General features: G+C 41.3%; 1 long non-coding RNA gene across 1 annotated transcript in view; it reads left to right on the top strand.

Annotated features, from left to right (window-relative positions):
* The first annotated feature begins 10,047 nt into the window (after positions 1-10,047).
* Positions 10,048-21,160, top strand: part of LOC138107766 (uncharacterized) — a 128,330-nt gene continuing 117,217 nt past the window's right edge. The window contains exon 1 of the long non-coding RNA XR_011149695.1: positions 10,048-10,185. This is a non-coding gene — a long non-coding RNA (uncharacterized lncRNA). The remainder of the gene's footprint in view (positions 10,186-21,160) is intronic.

Here is a 21,160-nt window from a genome sequence, read left to right as displayed (position 1 = left end):
TCTGTGACCCCCTTGCCCACTTCCACTAAATTGCTGAAGAGACTCTCTTTTAACTGTGGTGTCTGTGAGAGACAGGCTTTTTCCACTGTGGGGAAAAAAAAATTAGTTCCCTGCCTCTGCAAAGCTGATAGTCTGCAGCTTATGTCTAAGTTGTCTTAATGGGTTTTAGACTGCAAGATAGCAGGCATTCTGCTCTATGACAACTCCACTTTGGAAACTCACTGCACAGACCTAATGGAAATGGATGTAAAGTTTAGTGATTGTTAAACTGTGACGCTGAGAGACAGCACCCTTGAGGTAAAGTCCTCCAAATGAACTGCAACTGCACAATAGTTGCAGGTTAAGGAAATTTGTCATCCAACCACTAGGATCTGACATTGCTTCTGACTGGCAGAAGAGAAGATAAAAACACTTTATGGATTCCTGCAGTCAGTAGAATTTCCTGGTTTAGAGTGAATGTAAAGTCCTTTGTGTGTGTATGTTTTATCTTTGTAAATACCTGATTCTGTTGATGTGCAAAGAGCCCTGTCAAAAAGGTCATGTTAAATACCCATAACCCTTGTAGTAAAGAGTGACAAACCCTTTCTTAAAATTTCTAATATTTTTTTGTTCCTTGAGAGAAAATGACAGTGCTTTTCCGTCATTCCCCTGCTGTTTGAGAACTTCAGCAAGGATATCACAGATGCTCCCTGCCCTTGTTGCAATGTTGTCCTTCACTTTGTGACACATTATGAAAAGTGTGATAGGGTGCACATTTCAGGAAACTAAAGCCCTAAACAGGGATATTTTTTACTACCAGGTTTATACTAAGCTTAGCTGAGTACCAAGCCAGGCTTATGAACTTGAGCTGCACTGCCATCCAGATTAGCTCAGATGATTAAAGCGTGGTGTTAATTATGCCAGGGTTTTGGGGCCATTCATGTGAATTGGACCTGATGATCCTTGTGGGTCCCTTTCAACTCCGAATATTCTGTCATTGCTGAAAACATTTGGCTTGACAGACAGATGGGGACTGCTTGCTTTGTTCAGCAGCTCCTTTTAGAGCTGAGCGGGAACTTCACCAGCCTCCAAATTAACAACTGGTGAACTGGCATGCTACAGGTGTCACAGCATGCCCTAAAATGTGGAAATCTGTGTGAGAAGTTACACGTTTCAGTGGCTTACTGGAGAACTCTGACATGAAGACCCTTTCATAAAACCCCTTTCCTTTAGACGCCAGCTGCTCTGAAATCTGTAAAACTGAAGTTAGATTTCAGCGTCTCTGCTCCGTATGGAAGCATAATCCATGATGTTACTGGGAAGATGAAAAAGGAGCATGTCTGCGGTTTTTTGAGAGTTTTACAGTCCTAATAGTGTTCAAAGATGACTTGCATGACTCTGGGAGCGCTGTCTCTGAGATACCACCATGATAAATAACTAAATAAGATGTTTTTGGGAGCAGAGTCCTTTGTAATGCAGTCCCTTTAGAAAGCAATAGATCAGACTCCTGGCTGATGTTCTCCCTTGGCTTGAATATAAATATATGCATATATATAGATATTTAATACCTTCTGAGATTTTGCTCTGTATTTCTAGAAGGTTCTTCACTGAACTGCATCAAGATGATCTGGGAGCATTTCTGTAGAGCAGGTTGTTGGCTTAAAGGATCTTTGTGCCCTTCATGCTGCCCTTCAGGTTATAGAATAGTCCTTTTTTCTTTTACATTTTCAGGCATTTGGTTTTTTTTTTTTTCCTGTTTGAGAAGAGGTCTAAAAAATTGGGTGCTTTATCTCAAATTGAAACTATCCTAGATGAAATTTCAACACTTACTTTTATATGCTCTACATACTTTAATATGTTTCTGACTATGAAATAAAATGCATCATCTCAACAAAATAGCTTTCTTTTTACTGCTGTTTCACTCTGCAAATCATCTCCTGTAATATGTTTAACTTCCCAGTAGCAATTCAGCTCAGTTAATATACTGCAAGTGTAGAACTTGTATTAAATCTGCAAAATGACTGCTCCCCCAAAAATCATAGAATACACTGAGCTGGAAGGGACCCACAAGGATCATTGAGTCCAGCTCAATTGGCTCTGCACAGCACCATCTCCAAGAGTCACACCATGTGCCTGAGAGCATTGTCCAAATACTTCATGGATTCTGCCAGGCTTGGTGTTGTGACCACTGCCTTGGGTACCACTGCACTGTTCCAGTGCCAACCACCCTCTGGGTGCAGAACCTTTCCCTGATATCCAACCTAAACCTCCCCTGGCACAACTCCAGGCCATTCCCTTGGGTCCTGTCACTGGTCACACAGAGCAGAGATCAGTGCCTGCCCCTGCTCTGCTCCTCACAAGGAAGTTGTAGCTGCAATGAGGTCTCCCCTCAGCCTCCTCCTCTCCAGGCTGAACAGACCAAGTGACCTCAGCCGCTCCTCACACGGCTTCCCCTCAAGGCCCTTCACCATCCTCATTGCCCTTCTGGACACTCCCTAACAGGTTTATATTTTTTTTCTATTACAGTGCCCAAAGCTGCCCCCAGCACTCGAGGTGAGGCTGCCCCAGTGCAGAGCAGAGCAGGACAATCCCTCCCTTGCCCACCTGGTGATGCTGGGCCTGATGCCCCCAGGACATGGGTGGCCCTCCTGGCTGCCAGGGCACTGCTGGCTCACGTTCAACTTGCCATGGACCAGGACTCCCAGGTCCCTTTCCATGGCACTGCTCTCTAGCCTCTCATTCCCCAGTCTTTACATCCAGGGTTGCTCCATTCCAGGTGCAGAATCTGGCACTTCCCCTTGCTGAACTTCATGTGGTCGGTGATTGCTCAGTCCTGTCATTTGTCCAGGTGTCTCTGCAGGGCCTCCCTGCCTTTCAGGGAACCAACAGCTCCTCCCAGTTTTGTATAATTTATGAACTTGCTCAGTATCCCCTTCAGTCCTGTGTCCAGGTTATTGATGAAGCTGTTGAAGAGCACAGGGCCAAGGATGGAGCCTTGCAGAACCCCTCTAGTGCCAGGTCACCTGTCTGATGTCACCCTATACACTGTAACCCTTTGCACCCGACCCATGAGCCAGTTGCTCACCCATGGCATGATGTGTTTATCCATCTCACTGAAGAAACTCTGCTAAAATCTTTTAACAGGATCTAATAAAAGAATGTAATGGCTTCAGAAAGTTTCAAAGAACTGCTATAGAACTGCAAAGTATTTACTAGAATTTCCTTCGTTGCACTTCTTAGGTGAGCAAGGTATGAGGACAGCTGCTGTCAACCTGTAGCTGCAAGAGGCACAGCTTGAGGAGAGCACAGCCTGGTGGTACAGCAGCTGAACTGAACTTTTCCCAGACCTCATCCGCAGCATAACTGTCCCATCCAGGGCTGCCATCACTATCCCTCACCTGCCTACTGGAACATGCCTCAGCCTCTGGCTCTCCCATGCCACCAGGTAGGCAGGAGAAGTTAAGTGCAGGCTTGCTCTCGTGCTGTTCCCCAGGCGGTGTGTTTTAGGGTTCTGTGTAGACAGACTGCAGTGCCATAGTTTTGGGGACTGCTGCTTCCATGGAAACGACAGTTTCTTTGCTCTTCTGAGGAAGCTGCTTCAGGAAACACAATTAAAAGAATGTGCTTTACTTAAAAGCACAGATCTGCAGCACTAAAGCAGTAAAAAAGGAGAAAACTATAGAATTCGTTAAGATTATATTTAATAAGAATTCCTCTCAGCTTGTAAGGCTGTTGTGTCCTGAGGAAATTAAAACCACTCCCTTCCTGCTTCTTTTCTGCCTAAAAAAGCTGTACGTAGAAAAATCTCACTGGATCATCTGCCACTCTTTACTCCCAGATAAAAAGGCTTCACTCCTGTCTCATTTCTCTGCCTCCCCTTCCTGCAGCTTGGCACTGGAACATGGTTTGGTATTGCTGGGGTTTAAGTTGTTTTTTTTCCTTCTCAAGGTCCTTTGAAACATGTGTGCCTTAATTTGCATCTTTCCAGCTTCAGCTTGGTAACTGCTTGGGGTTTTTTTTCCTATTTTTTTGAGATATGGCAATAAGATTTTTATAGATTATGTTGAAGTCTTTGTTTATTACACACTTTTCTTAGGCACTGCAGAAATTTGTTTATTTTCTGCAATATGTCTGTTTAGATTACATCTGGGATTTTCAGGAAGAAAAAAACCCCAACCTCCTCCATTTTAGGGAACTCTCAGAAGACTTTCAGATGTGGTGGTGTCTTATACTGGGATGCTCACGGATTTGTTTCATGAAGGAGAAACACCCCACAGTGACAAGGTTGGCTCCCTCCATCAAGATGAAGACATAGAACAAGAAGAGATGGGTAATAATTAGTAGACCAAAACCTGTGCATGTCTAATATTTTCATGGACATGAGTGTAAAATAAAGCCAGGATTAACACAGTGCTAAGACTGCTGGGGCATGAACAGCAGCAACACAGCATTGCAGGTTTCCCGATTTTCCCAGTGCACTGAGCCCTTTCAGTGCAAAGCCAGACTACTCAAGCTAGACTGACAAAACCAGACTTTGCTGGCAAAGCGTGCAAAGGATAGAGTTTATCCATACCATGGTGAAAGGACCAAGAGCACTGGGCAAGATTATGAGCAGGATCATCTTTTTAAGTCTAGAAAGTCTGATTGCTTGGCAGTAGCATCAGTGACAGTCAGCAGCTGGCTGACACTTGTGCAAACTTGCACTGCTTCCTATTTGAATATGGAAGAATTTCTCTACATTTTTAGTAGCACTACTTAGCAGATCATCATGAATGAAGAAAGAGTATTTTTATCATCATCTTGGCTTCACTGAAATTTTGGGTGAATAGAAAATACATTATATTTTCTTCAGTTCACTTTCCTGTGATTCATTTATTTAGCTGCTATATGTATATTTTTTTTTTCCTAGATGCCTGTTGTGAAATTCTGAATATGTGACATCTGAAAGACTTGCTGTTGCAATAATTAGCATGAAATGATGCAGAACATTTTTGACCAGACTTAAAATAACTTTACAAAATCTTAGGATAACTGAATTATCAATATCTCTTTCTTTACAGAGAGACTTCAGTTTTAGTTAGCATCACTTAATCCAAATAAGGTTGTAAAGGCAGATGAAATAAAGTGTGCATATTAATGATTTATTTAAAAATCACAAACACTCTGTATGCTTTCTGAATATAAAACTGGATGATGGAGATAAGAATCTTTTCAGCATTGGCCAGACTGAATCACACAGAAGTTTTTCAAAAGACTGGGATCTCTTAGTTGCTTTTAGCATCTGTGGTATTCTATAAACCTTCCAGGCACACAGAGGACACTCACTGCTCTCCCACTGGAAATTTTATAATCCTAGATTACTACGACAGGCAAGGATTTAGATTATTACGACAGGCAAGGATTAAGAATTAGTTTGGCAGAATGATCTTTTTGCCTCTTTCCTAACCCCACTTGAGAGAACACAGAAGCATATGAACTTAGAGGTCTACTTTCATTTTAGTGCCAAAGGATTTAAACATTTTCTGGAGAGTGTTGCAGAGTTCTGGCTCAGGAAAGAAGCCTCAGTGATGGACCCTTGTAAGAAATGAGAAAGAAGCTTGTTGAACATGGTTTGGTGGTTTTTTTTTGTTGTTGTTGTTTTATTTTTTTAAATCTTCTGCTTCCAAGGATACTGTTCATTCAACCCTCCATCTGTAAACTGCTTGGCAGGGGGGGATTTGCATAAACATAGACCTGAGAGGAGGGAAAAGACAGATTTGATTCTCCCACACAGAGTGATAAGCTCTGCCCTAAGGCAAAGCTCACCCCCGCCCCAGGCACTGTGCGAAAGGATGGAAGGCAAGATGCTGGTGTGTTTGTGGGGTGGAGGTGGTGATATTTGAGTTGGTGGTCTGGTTATTAACACCTACCTCTAAGTAGCTGCTGATTTTCGAATGTGTTGTTCACTGGCAAAGCTGTCGCTGGTGGGCAAGTGTGGAAGTGCCTCTGTAGTTTGTGGGAGGGATACGAGAGCACAAATGGACTTCGTCCCCAAAATGCAGAGATTTAAGGAAGTGGGTGGGACCAGCACGTGGCCATCTGCTCAATGGCGCAAGCGAAATTTTCACCTGTTGCAGCAAAATAAACCATTACCACAGTTTAACAAAACACTAGTATTTTGCTCTCAGTTTTCCTCCAATCAAATCATTTTGTGACTAGTTGAGTTACACATTTAAAATATTTTTTGGCAACCTGAAAAAAACAGAAGTTCTGTTTGGAAAAAAAAAAAAAAATTAGCTGCAAAAAAGTAGACACCCCTACTAAATGCAGATATCCTGGATTGAACAAGGAAACAAGGAAAGAAAAAAAAAAAAATCACCCAAACAAATCTATCGGGGAAAGAGTAGAACACTGTAAATAATCTCAGACAAATACAACTGTAATAGAATAAGCTTATCCTGACTCAATCCACTAATCCATATTTATCCATGTAACAAATAGAGTTCAGAAACGTAAATTTAATTTGTATGTTGTTGCCTGAATGCATATGAAAAGGCTGCTAAATTTGCTTATATAAAAATTCCAGGATTTTATACATTTTTATCGGAAGTAATAAATAGTAGTTCCTCTCTATTTTCTTTGGTGTACAGAAACAAAATTATCTTTAGATACATTCCTATTTAAAGTTTTGCAGAAGTACAGATCTTCAAAGTGAATTATAGCTTCTACTCAAACCAGGGGAAAAAGAATAAAATACAAATGCAAGCTGAATGCATTTCAGAGACAAATGCTGCTATTTAGTCTCAATGTCATTGTATCATTCCCGTGTGTGTTGAATTGCCCCAAACCCGGCCAAGAGACACTTCAGAGACAGAGAAGTGGGTATTTGCTTTATTCGGCGCCGGGTGCGTGGGGGATCGCTCCTCCTGACACACACACAAACGTGCACACAGGACACTTCCTACAACACAATATTACGGGTAAAATTCATGAATAGCCACCACATTCCTTGGGATAGGAGTGGTTGTACAAATTAGTTCTCGGAAGTCATTAATACCATTAGCATATGTGTCACACATGCGCTGTGTACCCAGGTGGTCGCACTGAGGAAGGCTCCTCTTCCTCCTCGGGGGTCTTTCTGATGGAGATCAGTAGTCTTCATCACAATGCACTTTTCACCTTTCTTTCTGGGGCATGCATAGTCCTTTGTGGAATGATTCAGCAGTTTCTGTGTTGGTCTCAAGGAAATTCTTGTTCCTCTTATCTTGACAAGATTAAGGTGAATCCTGCTTCTTAGGTTTTGTGATCAACATTTGCTGTCTCCCAATAGCTGACTGTGCTTACATGAGTTAACTATTGATCAGTCTTATCACTGTAGGTGAAAAAGTGCCATTTTCCCAGGACAGGTTATTTTCTGCAACCCTGCAGAGGTGGGACACACTGAACACATTTACTTGCTCGTGTCAGGCTGCTCTTCACAATGAGCATAGTTTCCTCTGATTAATTGTCTGCAAATCACCCCAAGAAGAGGAAATAGCCAGTTTCAGAGAAAATTACCACCACTACTTTCAGCTCCTGGTATTCAGTCAGATAATTACTGATGTTTGTCATTAAAATTGGGAAAATGTATGTTCCCTTTGACTCCAGTTTTCATATTTTTGTGTCTCACTTAGATTGAAATGTCAGATAGCTGCAAATGGTTTTGTACTAATAATTAATTAAACCGTAAAGAAACCATACAAAGCTGTGTAGCCTTTTCAGTAAAAGCAATGGTTTATTCCAGCTGTGTTCTCCAGAGCAATCTTTCAAAATTAGTATTGGAATTCTTTATTCCAGATTGCCATATATTTAATTGTCTTTGATTAGTCCTCATTTCTGCTCTTTTATTTTGCCTTTCTCTTTGTTCCAATTATTTTTCATGTCAGTACTTTCTGCTTTCCAAATTGTTTAATGCAAGCTAAATTATCCAAATCACATAAAGATTTAGAACTTCAAATTAAGCAGCATAATTTATCCATTGTGAATTTTTGTGGTATTACTCAAAATGTGTGAGCAGAAAGAGTCACAGATGAAATAGCAAATTTCAGTGCTGGTTTCATTAATATATAGCTACTAGAAATAAAATACCAGTTTACATAGCATATAGACTGGAGTTGGCATACTTTGGGACTGATCAAGCCCTGGATCAAAAAGGCTGACCCAGCTGGTTTGTGATTTGAGCTAAACTCAGTCTCTTAGAAATGTACCAGAAAATATAAGAGATCAGCAGATACCATGGAAATGAGGATTGTGGGAAATTTCTTTCCAGCAATCTGACAGAATCACTGCATATGAATTTTATCAGGGTGAGGTAAAAAAGCCTCCTGTATCCTTATACAGGAACATTCTTTGGATTTTGACATACAGATAGTAGGCCACATAAACATTGGATTTGTGGTTCATCTGTGCCACCCAAGGTAGCTGAAAGTGGGATGCCTAGATCCATATTAATTATTTTCTATCTCTTGTTTTGTTGTTGAAAAGAGATTGCCACTTCTTCATGGCTGATTCTATCCTAGGATAGAGGTGTCTGAGACCTGCTGGATGAGATGTGGTGATAATCTTTCATGCCTCAGTTTTTGGATGTTTAACCTAAAAATGAAGCCCTTGTGAGCTGTCAGAGGGGAAGACAGACAGTCCTCAAAATGTTAAATCTCTGTAAGACAACTTGCACAGGGCACCCAAATGTGAGAGGAATTGCTTCAGGTTTGAATGTGGTAAGGAGCACATGTAATACTGATATCTAGAAAGTCAAGAGAATTTTTATGGCTGGAATGTGAACACTAAGCCTATTCATTGTAGCCTGGGAAGGACCAAATTTTTCACATTGAGCTTGGTTTTGGCTACTGTGCTTCATGTGTGGGTAGGGAAAAATGGTCTTGCATTGCTGCTGCTGCTGCTTTTGTTGTCTTTGTCTTTCTGCAAGGAAAACAAGCAACCACTTTTTGTCATGGTTATTATGCTTCTAGTGCTTCTTTTTCTTTCTGCACCACTAAGGTTTGCATCTGTGTACTGCCATGAACAAAAAGCTGTGAGGTGTCAGACAAAGTAGTCTGCAGAGATTATCTCAGCTCACTGCAAACATGCAGGGTCTGAATCCAACATCCTCTTTATGCAGTCCCTCCACGGACTGTCCTCTAAAATAAATAAAACACACAGAATTATGAAGAATGAAAGTGCCTGTCTCATCATGCCTCAGCTTGATTGGTCAGTTAAAATAGTGAACGGGTAGATTACAGGAAATGATGTAAAGGAAAACTTTATAACGTGTTTTGTTGGAATGATCAAGATGGAAAACCCTGACTTGCAGAGCTAAATACTTTGAGCTTCCCCACCACAAATGTGTGCATGTATCCATGCTTTGATAACCTGTATGGATTAACTGAGGACTTGTAAAATGTAGGCAGAAAACTGAGGCTTTAAAAGTTTGCACACAGATACTTTTGAGAACAGTAAAAGACTGGTTGGTTATTTGTCATGAGCTATTGATTTCCAGAGTGCTTTTTTACTTAATATAGATCTCTTACCTGAGATCACTGAGTATATGAAAATACAAATAACTGAATTAATAACTGAATTGCTCAAATCCCATTAAATTATTTTGCTGCATTTTATTGTAATAGTTATTAAAAGTCTATTAAGCGTCTAACGGGAACTGTGATGTGGTCAAGTGGTAATCATTACTAAGACCATGGGTTCAGACCCCCCAGCTTTGAATGTCGTGTTTGGAAATTTTCTGAGTTGCAAGTTATCACTGTGTAAAATTGTTTCTGCCTGTGTGATACAGATCAAATGATAGCCACATCCTAAATCCCATTCCATTCACAAATGGAGCTGAGTTATGTATGTCATTGCTTCCTAATCTGTGAACCATGGAGGAGGTGACAGAGGCAGCAGAGACTAAAAAAAGGTTTATTACAGGAAGTTTTCAGCTCTGTCAGTTACAGATTACAGCTGAGACCAGTTAACTTTTTAAGGCTGAAACAGCTGGGGGAGATCTGTTGATCTTTGCTTGATCTCCAAGGGCTCCTCTCTGCCTTTATAGCCCTGGGAAGGCTACAGAAAGCACTGGAGAAGCCCAAGTTTCAAGTGGCATAAATTGATTTTATTATTTTGACCTTGGCTGAACTGTGGAGACTCAGAGCAACTGCTGAAACTTTCTGGATCCTTAACTGACACAATTTATAGGTGAGTATGATGAAGAGGAACTCAGCCTGATTCCAGGTTTTTATATGTACTCATAAATACGAGCACGCAGGTCTGCTCACAACCACGGGATGAATTTGAGTCACTGTGTATTTTCTGTTGGTTCACAAAGGCAGCAAATTGAGCCTTATTGAGACAACTCATTACTTTCTTGTATTGCTGTAGTCATGTTCTCAGTAACAGCATGTAAGGTCTGATACGCAGCTTGACTTAGTTAAGCTCCCTTTTCAGAACTAATTCATTTATTAGTGGCAAATAGAATTTTTCCTGCTCTGATGTGCTCCAGATACATTTTTCATACACTCCCCCATAGGTGAAGACACGCAGAAAAAAGAGAATTGAAGTGGAAAGCATTTGCCTTCCTTCTCTTTGTTACTGGCTGTGAGATACGATCCTGCAGCAGCTGCCTCATCATTGGAACATTTGTTTCCCATCGAGATTTCTATTGACCTCCACCGAAGCTTTGTTTTAGGGTGAGAGCCATGAGCTCTCAGTGCTTTGTTTGGTCCCACCATATGGGACAGGTTCTGCAAGCAAAGTAGACTGCTTAGGTCTCAGACCTGAGCAGGAAAGGCATTAATGCCAGCACACTGCCAAAAGCTAAAAGCAATGGGATTGTTTATGCTTTGGAAGGATCTCATTTTGGGAATTTACTGCATGGGCTCCCTGTTTATTTTGCTTTCCTTTCTTGTGGTGTTGTAGCATTTTATTTTTCTGTCCAGCCTTCCTTCTCACAGTCCAATTCCTTTGTGAGGATCAGACAACTGCTGTCAGTTTTCTCACTTTCTGCAGCTGATTTTTTTATTCCTTTAGGAAGAGGTTCTGAGCAAGGCTGCATGGTCCAATGGTAGAAAACAGGCACTGACAAAGATTGTTCCATGTCGTTGTAAGCCTTTGTGATAGGGTTGGGAAGTTAGATTGTGACTGACTTGGTTTCACACAGCCCTGTTGCTTTGTAGCAGTTAAAACTTTTATTTTCTTGCTGCGACGTCAGTGTGCTTAACAGGCAAAATATTTTAAATCCTGGCTCCAGGTTCTGGATCTAGAGGCTCTCGCTAAAATGATCTTCAGAGGCAGTGAGAAAAGTTCTTATTTACACTTTTGGCTGATGAATCAAGCCTTTGGTTCCCACCCTTGAAGCAAATCTGCCCTTCCTCCTCCTCATCCCACCCCACACTCTCTCCAGGATCCCGCTGGTTAAGGGAAAGGTGAAGCTGTCAATGGCGGGATAGGAAGGCTCCAGGCTGGAAAAATACAAAGGCTTTGGTAACAGCCAGAAGAAATCGAGTCAGGAGATTCACAGTCTGGTCCCCAGCTCGACGTTTTCCCCAGAGATCAGTAAGCGATGCTGGAGTTTTCGCTCCATATGTGCATCTCCCCTCACACAGTTAATGTCATCCCGCGCCCGCCGGCAGCCCATGGGGACTGTGCTGTGCAGCATGACACAGGTAGCTTCCAGAGGGAAATCAAGAGTGTTTTACGCCTCCTACACTCTATGAAGACGGCTGTGCAGGGTAGTTTGTGGCTTTTATTGCCGAGGAGCTCCAGGGACTGTGAGGGGGCGTCAAAACTGCGCTGCCCGCAGCGCTCCCGAGGGACCCGGGAGCTTGGGAGTGGTCAGAGTGGGCGGATTCTGCGCTAAATGTGTCAACAAACTTTCACAAAGGATAAAATTAGTAGGCGACAAGTGAATGTGATGCATTGGAAAAGTGCCACTGTGGCTTTTTTTTTTTGAAGGGGACATAATGCCTTAGAAATGTCCTGGCTTTCTCTGGAACAAAAAACCAAAGTAGCTGGTGAAGCAGGGGAGGAGACTGCTAAAATTATTGACCGCACTAGAAGCCATTAAAGAAATCAAATTGTCACGTGGGAAACGTTCTTATGGATTAATAACTGGTTAGGAAAGAAGGTTTGTTGCACTACTTCTGACTTTTGTGTTTTTCTGCTGTTCGTCTTTCTCCAGCAATGGTTAGAGGTAGATAATGGGTTGAATGACCAGATTTTTGGGTCTAATGAAATTTATCCATTCTTATGATTTTGGTAGCTGCACCATTTAAGAACTTCCTGTTTGAAATCTTATTTTCATCAAAGTGTGATACTTCTATTTTCTGGAAATATTTTTGCCTCATTTGAAGTATTTGGTGTAGAGAAAAAGCTGATTTAGTGTCTTAAATTGAGTGTGATAAGTATCAAAAGCCTAACTTTTATTAAGGAATGCTCTTTTGCTGAGAGACTAATTAAGAAATGAAAGTTTTTACTGTAGAAACTGAGAATACACGCTGGCAATAATAATTAATAACATGTCAGTAGGAACACCACATTGAAGTAGAAATAATTTAAGATTAAGACATTTCAGGCACGGTTAATGATTTCCATTCACTGGAAATTTTTTTTCCAAGCGTCATTGTAACTTTTTGAGGGTAATTTAAAATAATCTAATGATCTAAATGGTTTACAATCCTGAGGTTTAGCATACATTACCACTGCTGCTTGAAGAGCTTTTCAGAGATATTGTGAGCTCTGGTTTGAGTGTTATTTCAGTACAAGAAAAAATTTCTAATCCCTTTTGTTAAGAGATGACTGTTGCATTTTTAAAAGCCTTGTTAAAGATTTTAGAAGAGGTTAGGAAGTCATCTAAGCTTTCTTGTTTGCCCCGAGAGAGGTTGTAGAAACCTCTAACCCAGCTGAAGGGACTAATGAATTAAAAGTGTAAGAGCTGAATATGCCGTGTGGGCGGATGCCTGGTGCTCGTGCTGGTGGTAATCCCTGCAGGAACTAATTTATCCTGGAAGTGGCAGGTGGCTAAGGAAGCTGACTTTGACTAGAATTTGTTTCAAGAACTTGCTTTTACTTCCCTTTAATGTATCCTACCAAATGCTAAAATGGAGTTTGAGAAGTATCAACAGGACACCGCTAACATGAAAGCTCTGTCTGTGTGAGCAGTGGGGTTGTTGATGAAGTGCCACGGTATTTGCAATGTGAAATATAAGGCAACCTTAAAGCTGACTGTACTGAACTTACTGCTGAGTGTTTACTGAGCAAATTGAGTGCTGCTCCTGCAAGATGAGCTGGCGGAACTGATCTTGAGTGAGGTTCAATTTATCTGGGCGGTGCTGCCCTGTTAGGAGCGCGGTTTTGAGGACAGGTTGTGGGGGTGGATTGCTGCGCTCTGCCGATGAGCTTGATGTGCTGTCAAAATTCACCCAGACTTGGCTGTTAGTCAGCATTTTAAACCTAGTGTTGAGATCCACTTGTCCTCACACTGTATGAGGGACACACAGGCCAGTGTTTCCTCTGCCCCTCTCGTGGGGTCCCTGCAAAGCGCCAGTCCCATGAACAGAGGGAGTTTTAGGCCAACCAACAGAACTTCACTTGCAAAGGAGTTGTGCAGCCTGTTTAAAAAAAGAAAAATTGCAAATGTTCATGGCAAATGTCCCCTCTTGGCTAAATCTGAGAAAACGTAGGCATCATCGGTACCTCTGTATTGGGGCTATGCTGGATGTAGACTGGGACATCAAGGGGATCTCTTCAGTACTGACTGGTGCAGGACCTTTGTCAGGTCACAGCAGAGACTTCTGAAATCAAAGACTTCTCTCAGTATGAAGAGTGGATATTAACCCTGAACTAAAAAAAAAAATAGTTTTAAATAAACAAATTAAAGCTTTTTCTAGATAAGCTTCAAGTTATCAGTGATATTTCTATTCCAATTCAGGTTTTCAAGTCCTACTGCCTTGGATACACAATTTTAGCTTTTCCAGGTCAGCTGAGCAAGCCCTTAGGGTTGAAGTAGGTTGTACAGAGAGGTGACATATTTCTTTGATAATATGGCAGTGCAGCATTTCTTAATATATACTGAAATGATTAATGTCTGCTATCAAACACAGCAGTAATAGTTGGAATTGTTCATCCTTCTCCAGTCCTTCATATTATATGGAGAAGAACCTGATCTAGAGGGATTATATTTTATCTATGGATTCATTTTTTTCAGTTCATGAAATAACGATGACAGTAGTTTATGGCTGGATGAGGTAAACATTTAGGATCGCTGTTGGATTACCAAGGAAAGTGTTTTAAGGAGATGATGTCACATCAGTCAAATTTCCTGTGGCTTTTTAGGCCCTTGTGAGCAGACTAGAAGAGCAGCTAAGGTAGCACAGTTGTCTTAGCTTTTTGAAGGGAGCAAATGCAAGGCTTGAAGCAGATCTCTCTGTGTATTCAAGCTATGCTGTGGCACAGGAGCACACAGGCCTCTGACACAGGGGTAGAATTAGAACAAAAGCCTTTAAGGCATCTGTAATTGACCCAGAGGTGGAAACAGATTCTCTGGCTTTCTTTCTCAGAGCAAGACTGGAAAGACCTTGCTGGCTGGATCTTCTTTCTGAGGTTATTTCTGGATGCAGGGAGAAGTGAAATGGGAATAGTGCAGAACCCTGCTGTGGAGAGCACCAGCCTCTCTAAGCCAGGGGGCTGATCACTTTGTGCAGGTTGTTTTTTCTGTGCTTTGTCACTTTGCAGACACTGAAATATCAAGCTATTTGATATTGACCTTCATTCATGTTTTTACAATCAGTTTTTTACCAACACAAAGAGCTGTTTTCATGAATTACATGTACCTCTTTTCTGTGTGTATCTTGTGCTGCCATTTTTCAAACAGTGAACGCAGATCTGCTGGCTTTCCCTCATCCCTGCAATGCTGTGACTATTTGGTGAAATATCAGCACTTCGAACATAATATCCTTTTGTCCTAAACTGAGCCACTTCTCTCCCATTTTATTTAATCTCTAGGGCAGCTGTTCTGGTGAGAGCCCTTCTTACACTGTTAAACAGCACAAATGGCTGTTTACAGGATCTGTTGCCCCACATTTTCATGTAATATCAGCTGGCAGGAGCTAACTACTATAGTTGTCTTGTGAGGGCTGTGGTGACAAAGATAAACCTCAGGCTAATTTTCTGCACAGAGTCAGTCAGCTTGAGCGAGTCTTCTTGTTTGGAAATTAGATAATGATGATCTTAGCTGTAACATTTTAAATTATGGAGTAAATAAAGAGCTGGATGCTTCCTCATATAGTTAGCTCTTAATTATCATCTCCAGTGGCAGTGACTGGATGTGTTGATGTTTATGATGGATATAGTGGTTGTTCCAAAATTTCTTCAGGCAACAGTCTGGAAAATCTACATTTGCTTATGCTGGCTAGAATAATATCTGGGTTTCTGTCATTCTTGACAATAGGCACCAGCTATACTTTATAATGACATAAATTTCCCAGGGAGACAAGTAGGTATTGATCCATAAATTGCAAGTTTGGGGATTTTTTTGTGCGTGTGTCTTCAGAATTAGAGGTTTTCTATGTTAAAAATGAGGTGTGCTTGGAAGAAGGCAACAGTCAGGCAGACAGGATCCACCACAGCCAGATGGGAGGCTTCAGCCTGGTCTCAGTGCACTTGTTGAGCAGTGCCCAAATGGTTAAAATTAGCAGTTGTGTCCTGCTTGGTGTTTGTGCTTGTGACTGGTAACATCAAGGATCTCCAGCTGGAGCCTCTCTGGGTCTTGGGCAAAGCTTCTCCAAAAAAACCAAACTTTTCTGAGCTATTGGCTAAGTGAAATCAAAATTTCATGGGAACAGGTTTGTAACCACAATCCAGAATGTGACTCCCAGCATGGAAATGTTAAGAAATAGGGAGAGGCAGATTGAACTCCCATTCAGTGTCATCCTAATTTACTCTTGCTGTCTCTAAGGGCTGAATAGGAAAAATTACTTTCTCCTTGGCGGAAGGACCACATTACTTTAGGCCTTGGTGTTCAGAACTCATACACTGGCTTTGCTGTGAACCAGCCAGAGTTTCAAACCCCAGCCTCCCGATGAGATCAGTCAGAAAGCACTGGGAGAAAGCAGAAATTCTGTGTAGGGCTGTGACAAAAGATTTCCTGTACACCTGGCTATAATTGTGTGGCAAGCCTGGGCTGCAGGTTGTCATAACTAGGGCATTTTGCAACATCATTTTGTCAGGAAACATAGTTTGCAGCAAATAAGTCACCAACTTTTGGGGCCTAAAAGAGGTAATTTAATCCTTCTAAATTTGTTTTCCTCATTTACAGCAGCTCTAGCAGCAACCAAACAGTGATTCTGAGCCATTAAAGTTTCCCTGATGCAGTCTTTGCCAAAGACTACATGGACACTGCTGTTAAGGCTTCCTGAGAGACTGCTTTGAGCAGCAGAAAATGTGCTATATTTTCTGGATGTCCTCATAAGGCTGAATGTGAAATCAGACTTAGTGTCTCAATGCAAAGCATGCATTTAATGAGCCAATAAATATCAGATGTGATACTGACTATGGAGAAATATAGACCATGTGCTTTTCATAGAATCACTGGGGTTGGAAAAGACCTTTAAGATCTCACCCACTTCCCTGGGTTACCCACTTTCATATATAGTGCTATAGAATATTTATTCTTCTGGATGCTCCCTCTGGACTGATCACAGATAAGCTGTTAAATGAAAACGAGCAAACGGTGTTTTTTAGTTTTGATCAACTAGAAGGCTCCTTCCTGAGAAGTCTTGACTTTCACCTCAGTAACTCCTTCTGGATATGGTCTGTTGGGTACACTACAGTAAACTATCAATTAAATCCTGTTCCACTTAGAATATATATTTTCCTTTCAACTATTTTTTTTAATTACCCGGGTAATTTTGTTTCCAAAGGTGAAGACCCTGCAGTCAAACATGTTAAAAAATCCCAGCCTGTCTGAAAGTGCTATTTTTTTATTATGTCTTTTTCCCTTGCAGGCTGTTGGAGGGCTCTGAAATGTGTTTTAAAAGGCTTGGGAAAGACTTTGAGCTTAAAATCCAGCCTGCAATGTGTTAAAAAAGTTTTAATTGGTCCCACTATAATGGTCAGTGAATGAGGCACCATCTCTGTGTTAAGAAGGAAAGTTCTAAGCTTCATTTTGTAGGTGGTTTCATTTCAGCAGAGTTTCAGCTTCCAGAAGAGTTGCCTTTTTCATCTGTGTCTGAATTTAAGCTTGTGTGATGGACCATTGTTAATAACTAGAGGGGAGGCAATCTCATGTGGATAGGTCAGGGAAGCATTTTTTAGCTCTGGACGGCTTTTAAATTTTTTTTGCTGCATTTCAGAGGTGTTTTTGCTGTGGATCGACTTCTCTGTCTATGGCTGTGGTGGCACCAAATATCTGAAGAGTTTGGTTTGACTCTCTGAAAAGCTGTAATGCCTTTGCTGGCCTGACTCTCTTCCTTGAGGTGTAACATTTCACGGAGGGTTTTGTTGTGGCAAACTCTGTCCCTTTGAAGTGATGTCAGAAATGATCCACAGCTATGGGAGAACTGTGAAAGAAGGGGGTGTTATCTTGAAATGAAATCTGGGCTAGCAATGCACTTTGTAATGAGCACTCCTGATATCCTTGGTCCAATGGCCAGAGACCTAAAACACCAGGTTTTGAGAAGGAAGGAGATTGCTTTTTACCAGCTACAAGGCAAAGCAAATTTTAAGCCTTTCACTTGATTAAAATTACAAAAGCGATGACATTGAAGAGGTACCAGTTCTGCTATTGGATTCATTCTGTCTGTTGCATCTGCAGGCACAGTGTAAGGCCTGTTTCTGTGGTGCTGTTTAGTTCAACTGCTTTCTCAATAGAGCTTGTGGTTAAAGGGATTCAGGACTGCCTTGGATTTTGGGTCCAGCTGGGATCATGCTGGACACAAAAGCAGTGACGATCCTTTTCTCTGCTTTTTTTTCTCTCTCTCTTCCTTCTCCTGACTTCTTCTCAAAATCTATAGTGAGCCAGACTAAATAATTCCAGTCAATGCCTTGGTAAGTGCCTTTTTTTATCAGCATGACTTCAAGTTGGGTAAGTTTAAGTTTGTCTTATCAAAGTTTGTGAAGTGCCTTGCTTTATCCGGATGGGTTAAAGTTTGCTAAGTCAGTGCTTTGAGAAGTGCTTTACTTTGCCTGTGTTGTTTTAAAATTTGCCAAGTACCCCATTCTACTTTAACGTTCTGAAGTTTGCAAATAAAAGTTATTCAGCCTCCTGAGAATTTTGTTGTTTCTCCTGTGCGTGGCCCAGAGTGACTCTAATTACCTTCCCCTTAAACTTGCTGAGGGAGCTGGGGCTTAACACCCTGGAGAGGCTGCCTTTCAGATCAGTACAAAAAGGATTCAGTGCTGGCACTGGAAGTGAGCAAACTGGGGAAGAGTAGCATAGCTGCCAAGCCCAGTTCCAGGGCTGATGGGAAGGGTGGGGATGAGAAGCCTTCCCACAGCAAACATTGATCCATACTCTAATCAGGCATGAGTGACAGATCCTGAGCGGTGCTTAGCTACATGTCAAGCATCACATGGGAGTTTTGTTCCTCTTCTTTTGGTGTGTGCATGAAAACATCTCCCAATGATTTTGAGATGGAAAGAACTTTCAAAAACAATTTATTGGATAATCCCACAAACAGTTAAAAGTGCTAGAAGCACTAAAGCACCCCTATTTCTTCATAGTTTGCTAGCTCAAACAGTGGCCATTAAGCAAGTTTCTGCAGCCTGGTGCAGTCTAATAGTAAACAATGCCATCCAGAGTTCCCTGTGCTGGGACTTGTCGTTTATTTGGATACAGTTCACTTGTTTGCAGTTGTGTTCTTGGAGTAAAGACTAGAAGGGTTTGTATTGACATCAGCCTTGTGATTCCTTTAGTCCAGACCATTATATAAAGCCCTATTTTTTTAAAAAAAATGTGAAAGGACATGGAAATTGCAGATATAAGTATTGCATATTCTGTCTTGGAAATGCATGCTTACTGGTGTATGAACAGAAAATTGAAGCCTCAGGTGGCGAGTATGTTCATGTCTCTACAGATTTCAGTTTGAATGTACTGGCACTTTCTGTAGATCTGGTTTGAAGAGAAAAAAAATCAGTGGATTTTCTTCCCCACATTACATATGATCTCTGTTGCTTCCAGACCGCTCTTCAGTTCATAGAATTATTTCTAGGTGCAGGAATACTTCAAAATTTACATAATGCATATGCTCCATGGCAGTGCTGTGGATGATTCTATGATTCTGTTTCTCAAAGAAATGTTCTTTGAAAAAAATCAGAAGTGGGTTTAGTGCTTGTATGTATCTGGAGAGAGGTGAAAATGAAAATAGTGAATGAAGTTGTAATTTACTGAAGAAGTGCAAAGAAAGACAAGTGAGAGGAAGACAATTACTTGGGCTGTAGTTTCAGTATGGACATGTAGTAAGTATTTTGAGTGCTTTGTAAGATGGAGGTAGCTTTAACCAGAAGGGCAGGGGAAAATACCACAGGATGGTAACAATTGTGGAAACATCTTACTTCTGCCTGTCAAGCTTTCTGACTTGAATATGTGCCTTCCCAAGCAACCCTGAAACCCTGCAGTTCCAAAAAAACATGAAGGGAGCAGCCATACAGCTGGAAATGAGGTGTCTGGGTATAGCCTAATGAGGATAATTAGTGTTTGACAACCGTGTATGGTCATGAATAGAAACTAGAGCAGCCTTGAAGTAAATATTTGTAGGAAAAAAACTGTAACTCTGTGGAAGTTTGGATGTGAAGCTGGAGCCCAGGTTGGTCTCTGTGCTTCTGGTGGTCTGGATAAAAGCACCAGCAGCAGCCTATTTTAGCAGAATTAAAAGTGAGAAGTGTGATCAAAGCTAAGTGTGTGGGTTTCATTGAACAGGTGTGTACTGCTTCTCTTCTGGCATGTAATTATGCCCTGATTTTCATGATTCTTTTCATTTAAAACCAGTCCATGATTTAGGACTTTGAGCACTACCAGTTTTGTTCTTCAGGGGAGAAAGTCTAACACACAGTACAGAAGAAAGAGATTAAAAATCAATGTTTTATGCACTTGCATATAAGATAACACAGAAATTGATAAAGTACTTCTCCAAGATATCTGATTTTGAATTAATTCCAAGGCCTTTGGGGGGAAGAAAAAAAATCCGCAGGAAATAAGCTGCAAACAGACATATCTGAAAGCAGCAAGGTTCAGAATTTATTAAATGACTATTCTGTCTCCTGCAGGGGGAGGGTAATATGTTTAGACAAAGGAGATATTAGGTGACCAAGGAGCATTTAAAATATTTTGGCTGATGCAGCAAAGTCGTGGTGGAGACAATAACTGCAGGTACTCAGTGGTGCTTTCCACAATGCTCTGGAGCGGGTTCAGAAGAGATCAGGAAATTGGCTTATGGATAAGGCTTGCAAGAAAGGCTTCGAGCTGCTTGGAGATTTTAATTTAATGAGGGTGGTGTAAAATTTTGGAAGGGCTGCTTTTTTTAAGCGTGGAGGTGTCTTTCATATGCAATGTGTTGGCGTGACATGATCTATTTTTGCCCTACCCTCAGTAAATGAGCCCACTGTGACAGACAGCGCTGAAGCTGTGGCTGTCTGGGGTTTTCAGCTTCAGATGTCATTATATTCGGCAGTGTCATGCAAGCACATTTTTGAGGAGCAGCACAAGAGTGCATTTTGCCTTCAGGAGAACTGACTTTGAGTAAATGTGAAATGCCCTAGGGATTTTCATTGGAATTCAGTAATGTGTTGGAAGTAAACAAAGAAATAAAGCTAGTTTCAAAAATAGAGTGATAGGTAGGTCTGAAAGAACATTAAGAGAATTTTATTTCAACATGGAAAGCCCAGCAATATCTAATTGGCAAAAATCTGAGATGGAGTACACATAGCTAAAGATTTGATGATTTGAAGCTTTTACGGTGTTTTTAACCTCCCCTCCCAACAAATAAGCAAACTCTGAATAACAACAGACAAAATGAGGCACTAAAACCCCCAGTCTGGTAAGAAAGCCGGCGTACTAAAATGCAAAGGAAGTGGGCCGTGTACAAATCAATGAAGATGTCTGTGCTGGATGTTGCTGTCAGCTTTAGCTAATACAGTCCTTTGCTGCACCTGAAGAACCTGCAACACTGTTCACGGGACT

This window comes from Aphelocoma coerulescens, chromosome 3 (genome assembly GCF_041296385.1).
Source record: "Aphelocoma coerulescens isolate FSJ_1873_10779 chromosome 3, UR_Acoe_1.0, whole genome shotgun sequence".
Taxonomy (NCBI): Eukaryota; Metazoa; Chordata; class Aves; order Passeriformes; family Corvidae; genus Aphelocoma; species Aphelocoma coerulescens.
This window is presented reverse-complemented; position numbering and strand designations above follow the sequence as displayed.